This window comes from Triticum aestivum, chromosome 3A (genome assembly GCF_018294505.1).
Source record: "Triticum aestivum cultivar Chinese Spring chromosome 3A, IWGSC CS RefSeq v2.1, whole genome shotgun sequence".
In the NCBI taxonomy this organism is placed as follows: domain Eukaryota; kingdom Viridiplantae; phylum Streptophyta; class Magnoliopsida; order Poales; family Poaceae; genus Triticum; species Triticum aestivum.
The window spans coordinates 671,056,016-671,068,175 of record NC_057800.1 but is presented as its reverse complement, the minus strand read 5'-3'; positions in this window follow the sequence as shown (position 1 = coordinate 671,068,175).

Below are 12,160 nucleotides of genomic sequence, written 5' to 3'. Positions count from 1 at the left end.
GCTGCCTGCGGGGCCACCTCGGGGAAACTTGAGGGTTGGTTTTACTCGTAGCTAGTCTCATCTGAATGTGCCCTGAGAACGAGATATGTGCAGCTCCTATCGGGATTTGTTGGCACATTCGGGCGGTGTTGCTGGTCTTGTTTTAACCTGTCGAAGTGTCTTGAAGAACCGAGATACCGAGTCTGATCGGAACGTCTTGGGAGGAGGTCTATTCCTTCGTTGACCGTGAGAGCTTGTCATGGGCTACGTTGGGACTCCCCTGCAGGGATTAGAACTTTCGAAAGCCGTGCCCGCGATTATGGGCATATGGGAATTTGTTAATGTCCGGTTGTAGATAACTTGAACCTTAACTTAATTAAAATGAATCAACTGAGTGTGTTACCGTGATGGCCTCTTCTCGGCGGAGTCCGGGAAGTGGACACGGTGTTGGAGTAATGTTTGCGCAGGTTTCTCTCTAGTTTCTCGCTCGCGCTTTGCCTCCTCTTCTCGCTCTCTTTTGCGAACAGTTAGACACCATACTTGCTAGTCGCTTGCTGCAGCTCCACACATATTTACCTTGCCTTACCTATAAGCTTAAATAGTCTTGATCGCGAGGGTGCAAGATTGCTGAGTCCCTGTGGCTCACAGATTACTATTACACCAGATGCAGGGCCTGATGATTCCGCTCCAGGTGACGCGCTTGAGCTCAAGTGGGAGTTCGACGAAGACTCTCAATGTTACTATGTTTCCTTTCCTGATGATCACTAGTGGTGCCCAGTTGGGGGTGATCGGGACCGTGTCGCATGTTGGGTTATCTTTTATTTTGGCGCCGTAGTCGGGCCATGAGTGTTTGGATGATGTAATGTTATTTATGTACTTGATTGACGTGGCGAGTGTAAGCCAACTATGTTATCTCCCCTTTATGATTTATATTACATGGGATGTTGTGAAGATTGCCTATCTTGAGACATATGCCTTCAATGTGATTATGCCTCTAAGTCGTGCCTCGACACGTGGGAGATATAGTCGCATCGAGGGTGTTACAAGTTGGTAATCAGAGCCTTCCCCGACCTTAGGAGCCCCATTGCTTGATCGTTTTTAGCGGCCGAGTTGTGTCTAGAAAAATGTTTTGAGTCATTTAGGAATTATATATCGGAGAGTTTAAGAATTCTTTTCACTTCCCAGTCTCCTCATCGCTCTGGTAAGGCATCCTGACGTAGAGTTTGACTCTTGTCTTCTCAAATTTCACTAATTATTTTTAGGATCACGCGGGTATCTTAGAATCGTTCCGATGGTTTTATGATGAGAACATTGTCTTGGTGCCTCCTGTCAGGGGTTTTGTGGAAGTGTCCCGGGGAGTTGAGCTCTGAGGTGTTGTCGTCATAATTTTATCGTTGCAGTTCTGGAATACCTGAGTTTAGTATGCCGACATCGAAAATCTCTTTTATGCAGTTCGTTGGTGAGATAACCTCGATGCCACCCAGTACTGGGGCGGGAGTTCGGGAGTATTGCCATAACTTGTATAACGGATGCTTTCCGAAGGTTGAGGTAGATGGTTTCCGAAGTTTTTCTCGGTTATGTGTTGAAGGATGGATACAGCTGGATGTAGGATTTGCTAGATTTGGGTGAGATATTATGCTTCCCCTGTATCCCCAACACCTGATTGCATAACCGGAAAGGTTCGGGAGTTTCATAGGTGGGAATTCTTGTAGCTCTAGTTCTTCTTCCACGAATATTGGTTTGAGATTGGGATTTCTTACCGATTATTCGTTCTTGAGCCGTACCTTGTTGATTCATTCTCTACCTAAATTCTAAGTGGCTTCTCAATTTATGGATATGTGACCATTTCAAGAGGAATGCATTCGTTCATTTTGTTCGGATGTGAAGACTATATGTTGCAATTTTCATTCCGTTGGATTCAGCTTCAATATATGTCTATCAATGTGCTAATGGATGTCAACCTCTTCAAGATGGCTCCTCCAACACGCACGACTCCGAATCCTGATCCGCCACCACCTCCACCTCCTCCGGAGGCATGGCAAGTTGTGATGGTTGCAACCAATGCAAACACACAGTTGATCATGCAAATTCTTCAAGAGCGCAATCAAGGCAACCAAGGGAATCAAGGCAACAATCAGAATCACTTTGCTACACTCAACCAGTTCCTTGCTAACGGGCCAAAGACTTTCAGCAATTGTGTTGAGGCAACCGATGCTGACGATTGGCTTGTGGATCTGTGCAAGCATTTCGAGTGCAGTAACGTCAGGCCTGAGGACTTTGTCAAGTTCACTTCTTTCCAACTCAAAGATCAAGCTGCAGAATGGTTCCAGTAGTACAAGGACTCCAGAGGTGGACGTGTTATCACTTGGGATGAATTTCGTCAAGATTTTCGAGCTCATCATATTCCTCAGAGCATGGTTGAAAGCAAGTGTGAGGAATTCCGCAACCTAAAGCAAGGCTCTTTGTCTGTCTATGACTACAACAAGTTGTTTCAGAAGCTCGCCCGCTTTGCCAAGCATGACGTACCTGATGAGAACAACATGATATACCAGTTCAGGGGTGGTCTCAGGGAAGAAATCCAGCTAGCTCTTGTTCTCTTCGAGCCCTTGAGGTACGATGAGTTCTACAACATGGCACTAAAGCAAGAGGCTGCTCAATTGAGGTGTGATGCTTCCAAGAAGCGAGTCAGAGATGTTACTCCTTCTTCCTCTACTCAAGTGGCCAAGCAGCAGAAGTATTGGCTTCCTCCTCCTCCGTTCCGTCAGCCATATCAGCAGAAGAGCAAAGGTGGCAGTGGATCTTTCCACCCACCCAACCCTGGCTTTCAGAACAAGACTTCGTCTCAAGCTCCAAGATCGAGTGCTCCGTATCACCGTCCGGTTTCAGAGGTCATGTGCAACAAGTGCCAACAGAAGGGTCACTATGCCAACAAGTGTCTCAATTAGAGGCGCCTTCCTCCTCCTCCTCCTGTTAGATCGGCAAGTACAGTTGTGGTCAAGCATAACCCCAAGCATGCCAAGGTCAACTTGATGAATGCAGCTCAGGCAGAGGACTCGTCAGATGTCATCATGGGTAACCTTCCTGTTAATGATGTTCCTGCAAAAGTACTTTTTGACTCTGGTGCATCGCATTCCTTCATGTCATCCCCATTTGCATCGGAGAACAATTTTAGTACTAAGGTTTTACCTAGAGCTATGCAAGTCGTCTCTCCGGCTAAGCGTCTGAGTTCTAGTATAATGGTTCTGGATATTTCTATCATGATGGGTGATTTCAAGTTTCTGGCTTCTCCAATGGTTCTTGGTAACTCGGATATTGATCTTATTCTTGGGATGGATTGGCTTTCTAAGCACAAGGCTCAGCTTGATTGTGCAGCAAGGCAGATTCAATTGACTCATTCGTCTGAGGATGTAATTGTCTTTGCCGCTCGGGATAATACCATCCGTCTGTTTTCTCTCAATGAGAAGGGTGAACTGGATCCTATCTCGCAAATTCCAGTCGTTTGCGAATATCAAGACGTCTTTCCAGAAGAGCTTCCAGGAATGCCTCCGCACCGGCCAGTTGAATTCGTTATTGATCTTGAGCCTGTCACGGAACCTGTGTGCAAGCGTCCTTACAAGCTCGGACCTGAAGAGTTGAAGGAGCTGAAGAAGCAACTCGATATTCAAGAGAAAATGGGTCTCATCCGGCCTAGTTCTTTTCCGTGGGGTTGTGGTGTTCTTTTTGTGAAGAAGAAGGATGGAACGGACCGACTTTGTGTTGATTACCGTCCATTGAACAAGAAGACCATCAAGAACAAATACCCACTTCCCAACATCAACGAGCTGTTCGAACAACTCAAAGGTGCCCAAGTATTCTCCAAGCTTGATCTCCGTATGGGTTATCATCAGATTCGAATCCGTGAGCAAGATATTCCCAAGACGGCTTTCAGGACAAGCTTTGGTTCATACGAATACACTGTCATGTCTTTTGGCCTCGTCAACGCTCCTCCGACGTTCTCTCGCATGATGAACTTCATCTTCAACGCCTACACCAATGACTTCGTTTTGGTCTATCTCGACGACATTCTAGTTTTCTCAAAGAACAAGGAAGATCATGCCAAGCACTTGCGTTTGGTACTCGATAAGCTCAGGGAACATCAGTTCTACGCCAAGTTCTCCAAGTGCGAATTTTGGCTCGATGAGGTTCTTTATCTTGGTCATATCATCTCTGCCAAGGGTATTGCCATGAATCCTGAGAAGGTGTGTGCAATTGTGAATTGGGAACCTCCTCAGAACGTGAAGCAACTCCGTAGCTTCCTCGGTCTCGCAAGCTATTGCCGAAGATTCATTGAAAACTTTTCTAAGATCGCGAAGCCTCTCTCAAATCTTCTCCAGAAGCACGTCAAGTACGTTTGGTCTCCGGAGTGTGACATTGCTTTCAACACTTTGAAAGAGAAATTGATCACTGCTCCAGTTCTGACTCCGCCTGATGAATCCAAGCCGTACGAGGTCTTTTGTGATGCCTCTCTCCAAGGTCTTGGCGCAGTATTGATGCAAGAGAAGAAAGTTGTTGCTTATACCTCTCACCAGTTGAAGCCCAATGAGAAGAACTACCCCACTCATGATCTCGAGTTGGCGGCAGTTGTGCATGCTCTTTTGACTTGGAGACATCTCTTATTGGGAAGAAAAGTGGACATTTTCACTGACCGCAAGAGTCTCAAGTACATTTTCACTCAGCCTAATCTCAACCTCAGGCAAACTCGATGGGTCGAAATGATTCAAAGTATAATCCGAGTATCGAGTATACTCCAGGCAAGGCCAATGTGATTGCTGACGCATTGAGCAGGAAAGCTTACTGTAACAGTCTGATTCTCAAGCCTTATCAACCCGAGCTTTGTGAAGCCTTCCGCAAACTTAATCTGCAAGTTGTTCCTCAAGGTTTCCTCGCCAACCTTCAAGTCTCTCCTACCTTGGAAGACCAGATTCGGCAAGCCCAGCTTCTTGATGCTATGGTGAAAAAGGTGAAGATTGGGATTGCCAAGAGTCAACCCAAGTACAAGTGCTACCGCCTTGACGACAAGGATACTCTCTTCTTCGAGGATCGTATTGTTGTACCCAAAGGTGACCTCCATAAAGTGATCATGAACGAGGCTCACAATTCTCTCCTCTCCATCCACCCTGGGAGCACGAAGATGTATCAGGATCTTAAGCAGGCTTATTGGTGGACTCGAATGAAGCGCGAGATTTCTCAATTCGTGAATGAATGTGATGTCTGCAGAAGAGTGAAGGCAGAACACCAAAGGCCAGCTGGTCTCCTCCAACCTCTTGCCATTCCAGAATGGAAGTTTGACCACATTGAAATGGACTTCGTGACTGGTTTTCCAAAGTCCAAACGTGGCAATGATGCTATATTCATTGTCATCGACAAACTCACTAAAGTGGCTCACTTTCTGCCTATCAAAGAGTCGATCACTGCAGCTCAATTGGCGGAACTCTATACCTCTCGGATTGTCTCTCTGCACGGTATTCCACAAGTGATCTCTTCAGACCGTGGCAACATTTTTACCTCTAAGTTTTGGGATTCTTTTCAAAAGGCCATGGGCACCAACATCCGCTTCAGCACAGCTTTCCATCCTCAAACTAGCGGTCAAGTCGAGTGTGTCAACCAGATTCTTGAAGATATGCTCAGGGCTTGTGTGATCTCCTTCGACATGAAGTGGGAGGATTGTCTTCCTTATGCTGAATTCTCCTACAACAACAGTTTTCAAGCAAGTTCGGGCAAGGCCCCATTTGAAATTCTGTATGGCAGGAAGTGCCGTACCCCTCTCAACTGGTCTGATACCGATGAACGTCAGCTTTTGGGTAATGACTTAATCACAGAGGCAGAGGAAATGTGCAAAGTCATTCGTGATAACCTCAAAGCAGCCCAATCCCGCCAGAAGAGCTACTATGACAGTAAGCACCGTGATTTGGCTTTCGAGATCGGAGATCATGTTTACCTCCGCGTCTCTCCTATGAAAGGTACTCGTCGCTTCGGTATCAAAGGGAAGCTTGCCCCTAGATACCTGGGACCTTTCAAGATTGTCAGCAAGAGAGGCGACCTCGCCTATCAACTCGAGCTTCCTTCAAACTTTGCAAATGTGCATGACGTGTTCCATGTCTCTCAGCTTTGAAAGTGCTTCAAGACTCCTAACCGCACCGTCAACTTAGAGGACATTGAGCTCCAAGAAGATCTCTCTTATCGTGAGCACCCAGTTGCTATTCTTGAAGAGACTGAACGCAAGACTCGCAACAAGTCAATCAAATTTCTCAAAGTCAAGTGGTCACACCATTCCGACCGTGAAGCTACCAGGGAACACGAGGATCACCTCCGTTCTGAGTACCTGGCATTCTTTCAGTCTTAGATCTCGGGACGAGATCCTTTCGTAGTGGTGGAGTGTTGTAACACCCCGGATGTAACTTTCCCAATTTGTACTCCAACTCTTGTCGTTTCGGCGTTAAGTTATTTTATTTTCTCGGGTTCGGGTCATTGTCTCCGTGTGTTGTTGTCATTGTCATGCATCTCATATCATGTGCATTGCATTTGCATACGTGCTCATCTCATGCATTCGAGCATTTTCCCCGTTGTCCGTTTTGCATTCCGGCACTTTGTTCTCCTCCGGTGGTCATTTCTAGCTTTTTTTCGTGTGTGGGGATTAAACATTTCCGGATTGGACCGAGACTTGCCAAGCGGCCTTGGTTTACTACCGGTAGACCGCCTGTCAAGTTTCGTGCCACTTGGACTTTGTTTGATACTCCAACAGTTAACCGAGGGACCGAAAAGGCCTCGTGTGTGTTGCAGCCCAACACCCCTCCAATTTGGCCCAAAACCCACATAAGCCTTCTCCATCATCTAGATCGTTCGATCACGATCGCGTGGCCGAAAACCACACCTCATTTGGACTCTCCTAGCTCCCTCTATGCCTATAAATAGGTCTCTCCCCGAAATTCTGGATCCCCCTCGTCAAAAACCCTAGATCCACCTTCATCGCGCGCCGCCAGACACATTCGCCACTGACGGACATGTCCGGAGGTCTCCCGCCGCCGCCACGTGGCACTGCCTGAGTGGCTGCCGCCTTCCACTGCCGCCTACGCCCGCTGCGCCGCCATTGCCTCCCGCCCCCGCGCTCCTCCGCGCCGGAGAACTCGCCGCCCGGCGGCCCTGGCGACCTCCGCCCGCCTCCAGCCTCGCCAGCGACGTCCGCCGCCCCGCCGTCTTCCTCCCGCGCCGGCGTGCGTCGCGCCAAGTCCGGTCGTCGTCTCACGCAGCTCTAGCGAGTTCCCCGTTGATCCTCGGTTTCCGCGCCTTTCGGATCTGGATCTAGATCCATTTGAGGGTTGACTTTTGTTCCTAACCCTAATCCATGTGCCTATCTTCATCATGCTATAACTCCGCATCTGTAGCTCCATTTTTGGCATATGGCATATCAAAATGTTCATCTCAAAGAGTACATCATTTCATTCCATTGCATCATTTTCATTTGAGTTCATCTTAATGCCCGGAATGTTGTTAGAAGAGGGCTAATTGAGATAATTGTCAGATCTGCTGCTCCATTTAGCTTTTTGTCATTTTTGCCATGATTATTGTGTGCATGATATGCCCTGATGTTCTACATATGTTTAGTTGAGGGTTTTGTCATCTTTCCAGAGGTGCAACCCATGTATTTTTATTTGTGTGGCGACTAGCACGAGCTTGCCAAGTGGTGCACTTGGTAATTCTGATTTCAGGGACTTAGCAATTCCACTAAGTCCTTGATCTGTTTATCTCATATGGCCATATGTTCATGTTGTTTCCTAGTGATCCGTGCATCTTTTGAGGATGATCAGTAAGGATGTTTTGTTAATCTTGTAGTGCTCTATCCGTCCATGTATTTGTTTTCAATTATGGAGCAACCTAGCTTGAGTCAATCGAGCTCTACTTTTGCTACTTTGTGAATCTGGGCAGATTGTCAACTTGTTTGCAATTTTGCCGGTGTTGTTGTAGTTGATCCGTGCATGCTATGCTATTGTTCTTGCCATGTCTAGCTTGCATTTAGTGTGTTCTTGATGGATGTATGCTTAGCTTATCATGACTTGCACCGTAGTGAGTGCATCGAGCTCGTAAACATGCCTACTTGATATTTGTTTTCAGCATGCTTCAGTTTTCACTAAGTCTGAAAACTGATTATATATTTGCCATGTTCACATGCTTGCAATTGTATTTTCTGATCCGTTTTTGCTCAAGGTTACTAAGGGAATTTTGTTAAGCTCTTTGAGTAGCTCCATGCCATGCTTTACTTTGCCATGTTCAGGTCATGTAGCATGTAGTTTTGTTGCTCCGAAGAGTGCTATCTGATCTGAAATTCCAGACAAGTGTTAATTTCACTAAGTCTGAGATCTGTTTGCCATATGCATTTTTGCCATGCTTGTTTGAACCTGTTAATGGATAATTGGCCGTAGCTCAGTGCTAGACTTTTGTTAAGAATCTTAAATGCATCCCTGCCATGTATTTTGTTATCATGTTTGGGTGCTGTAGCTTGTTCATTTCGTTGCATTTAGATGGCTACTTGTTGTAAATTGCAGACCGGTGTCATATTTGAATCGCTTGCCATTTCCAAACCGTAACTCCGATTTCGGCGTTCTTTATATCATTTCCAAGCGATTTCATCTCATCTTTCCAGTGGCACACTTGGTTTTCCAAGTTGAGGCCATGTTCTTGCATCTTCCTGTCACATCTTGCATATGCATCCCGCATCGCATCCCGCATAGCATATCATCTTTGCATCATCTTGTTTGATCCTTGCGCGTGGCTGATTGTGTCCTTGTTGCTTGTTTGTCTTGTTGGGGTAGAGCCGGGAGACGAGTTCGCTAACGAGGAGCCCGTTGAGTTTGCTTTCGAGGATCCAGTCAACTCTGACAACTTTGCAGGCAAGATGATCATACCCTCAAAATCACTACTATCTTTGCTATGCTAGTTTGCTCGCTCTTTTGCTATGCCAATGCTATGATGCCTACCACTTGCTTTCAAGCCTCCCAAATTTCCATGTCAAACCTCTAACCCACCATGTTCCTAGCAAACCGTTGATTGGCTATGTTACCGCTTTGCTCAGCCCCTCTTATAGCGTTGCTAGTTGCAGGTGAAGATTGGAGGCCGTTCCTTATTGGAACATTTTATTTACTTGTTGGAATATCATTATATTGCCATGTTATCTTAATGCATCTATATACTTGGTAAAGGGTGGAAGGCTCGGCCTCTCGCCTAGTGTTTTGTTCCACTCTTGCCGCCCTAGTTTCCGTCATATCGGTGTTATGTTCCCGGATTTTGCGTTCCTTATGCGGTTGGGTTATAATGGGAACCCCTTGATAGTTCGCCTTGATTAAAGCTTTTCCAGCAATGCCCAACCTTGGTTTTACCTTTTGCCACCTAGCCTCTTTTCCCTTGGGTTTCTGGAGCCCGAGGGTCATCTTATTTAACCCCCCCCCCCGGGCCAGTGCTCCTCTGAGTGTTGGTCCGAACTGAGCTGCCTGCGGGGCCACCTCGGGGAAACTTGAGGGTTGGTTTTACTCGTAGCTAGTCTCATCTGAGTGTGCCCTGAGAACAAGATATGTGCAGCTCCTATCGGGATTTGTCGGCACATTCGGGCGGTGTTGCTGGTCTTGTTTTAACATGTCGAAGTGTCTTGAAGAACCGAGATACCGAGTCTGATCGGAACATCTTGGGAGGAAGTCTATTCCTTCGTTGACCATGAGAGCTTGTCATGGGCTAAGTTGGGACTCCCCTGCAGGGATTAGAACTTTCGAAAGCCGTGCCCGCGGTTATGGGCATATGGGAATTTGTTAATGTCCGGTTGTAGATACTTGAACCTTAACTTAATTAAAATGAATCAACTGAGTGTGTTACCATGATGGCCTCTTCTCGGCGGAGTCCGGGAAGTGGACACGGTGTTGGAGTAATGTTTGCGCAGGTTTCTCTCTAGTTTCTCGCTCGCGCTTTGCCTCGTCTTCTCGCTCTCTTTTGCGAACAGTTAGACACCATACTTGCTAGTCGCTTGCTGCAGCTCCACACATATTTACCTTGCCTTACCTATAAGCTTAAATAGTCTTGATCGCGAGGGTGCAAGATTGCTGAGTCCCTGTGGCTCACAGATTACTATTACACCAGATGCAGGGCCTGATGATTCCGCTCCAGGTGACGCGCTTGAGCTCAAGTGGGAGTTCGACGAAGACTCTCAATGTTACTATGTTTCCTTTCCTGATGATCACTAGTGGTGCCCAGTTGGGGGTGATCGGGACCGTGTCGCATGTTGGGTTATCTTTTATTTTGGCGCCGTAGTCGGGCCATGAGTGTTTGGATGATGTAATGTTATTTATGTACTTGATTGACGTGGCGAGTGTAAGCCAACTATGTTATCTCCCCTTTATGATTTATATTACATGGGATGTTGTGAAGATTGCCTAACTTGCGACATATGCCTTCAATGCGATTATGCCTCTAAGTCGTGCCTCGACACATGGGAGATATAGTCGCATCGAGGGTGTTACAGCCCGCCATGGGATGGCTAGCTCCGACAGAGCATCAAGCTCTTGCCATGGAGACAGCGGCTCCGATAGCGGAGGAAATGCCTTTAGTCCTCGCCGTCGAGCCCCAGGCTCCAGCGTGGGCACAGCATACCGTCTGATTCCTCCAAACGGGGGAACTTCCTGAGCAGCAGGAAAAAGCGGAAAAAGTAGCCCGTCGCTCTACCATGTACCAGTTTGTCGATGACGTCCTGTACAGAAAGAGGCCGAACGGCGTGAAATTGAAGTGTATCCCTCGAGAGGAAGGACTGGGGCTGTTGGCGGAGATACATGGAGGCATATGTGGATCCCACATCAGGTCAAGGGCCCTTGCCGGCAAAGCATTTCGGCAAGGCTTCTTCTGGCCCACCGCCCTCCAGGATGCGACGACACTAGTCACCAGGTGTGAAGCGTGTCAGTTCCATTCAAAGAAGCTTCATCAGCCAGCTCAAGCCCTTCAAACCATTCCTCTCTCCTGGCCTTTCTCGGTCTGGGGGCTCGACATACTGGGCCCTTTCCCCCGTGCTGTCGGGGGCTTTGAGTACTTGTACGTTGCAATCGACAAGTTCACAAAGTGGCCAGAAGTGGAAGCAGTGAGGAAGGTCACAGCACAGTCAGCCGTCAAGTTCTTCAAAGGACTGGTGTGCCGTTTTGGTGTACCCAATAGGGTTATCACCGACAACGGCATGCAGTTGACAAGCCACACCTTCATGCAATATATTCAAGACCTCGGCAACAAGGTCTGTTTCGCTTCCTCACCCACGAAGCAATGGTCAAGCTGAGAGGGCAATTGCTAAAGTACTGCGAGGCCTGAGGACAAAGACCTTTGATAGACTGCACAAGAGTGGGAGGCGCTGGATTGATGAATTGCCGGTGGTTCTTTGGTCAATCAGAACGACACCAAATCGAGCCACCGGCCAGACACCCTTTGCCCTGGTATACGGGGCAGAAGCAGTTCTCCCCACGGAACTCATATATGGGTCACCTCGAGTACTCGCTTATGACGAGCTTGAGCAAGAGCAATTGCGGCAAGATGACGCAACGCTCCTTGAGGAAGATCGTCTTCGGGCGTCTGTGAGAGCAGCGCGCTACCAGCAAGCCTTGCGCTGCTACAATAGCTGAAAGGTTCATGCCCGAAGTTTTGAGGAAGGCGACCTTGTTCTTCGGCGCGTTCAATTGGCCAAGAATTCCAACAAGTTGACGCCAAAGTGGGAAGGCCCTTATCGGGTAATACAAGTCACCAGGCCCGGCGCAGTCCGCCTAGAGACCGAAGATGCCGTTCCGGTGAGTAACTCCTGGAACATTAAGCATCTTCGCAAGTTTTACCCGTGAGGCGCGGCTTGCCGGGCCCCCCGGCAAGCCACCTTTTGTACGAGCCTTGTCGATGACGCATGTAACCCTTTGTACAAAGCCAGGCGCAGACCCTGAGCATAAATAAATGAAGCGCTGGCGCCCTAAGTTATAGCATGCATGCTAGGTCGAGTCTCGTCCTTGGTTAGGGTTGATAGTGCTTAGCGGCGACTAACCCCTAGCTTAGAGGTCGAGTGTGCGTCTCTTTGTCTTTCTTTTGTCTTCTTTGGTTCACAGGACACACAGATATCCGTGCCGAACCACTTGGGGAGGAAAAA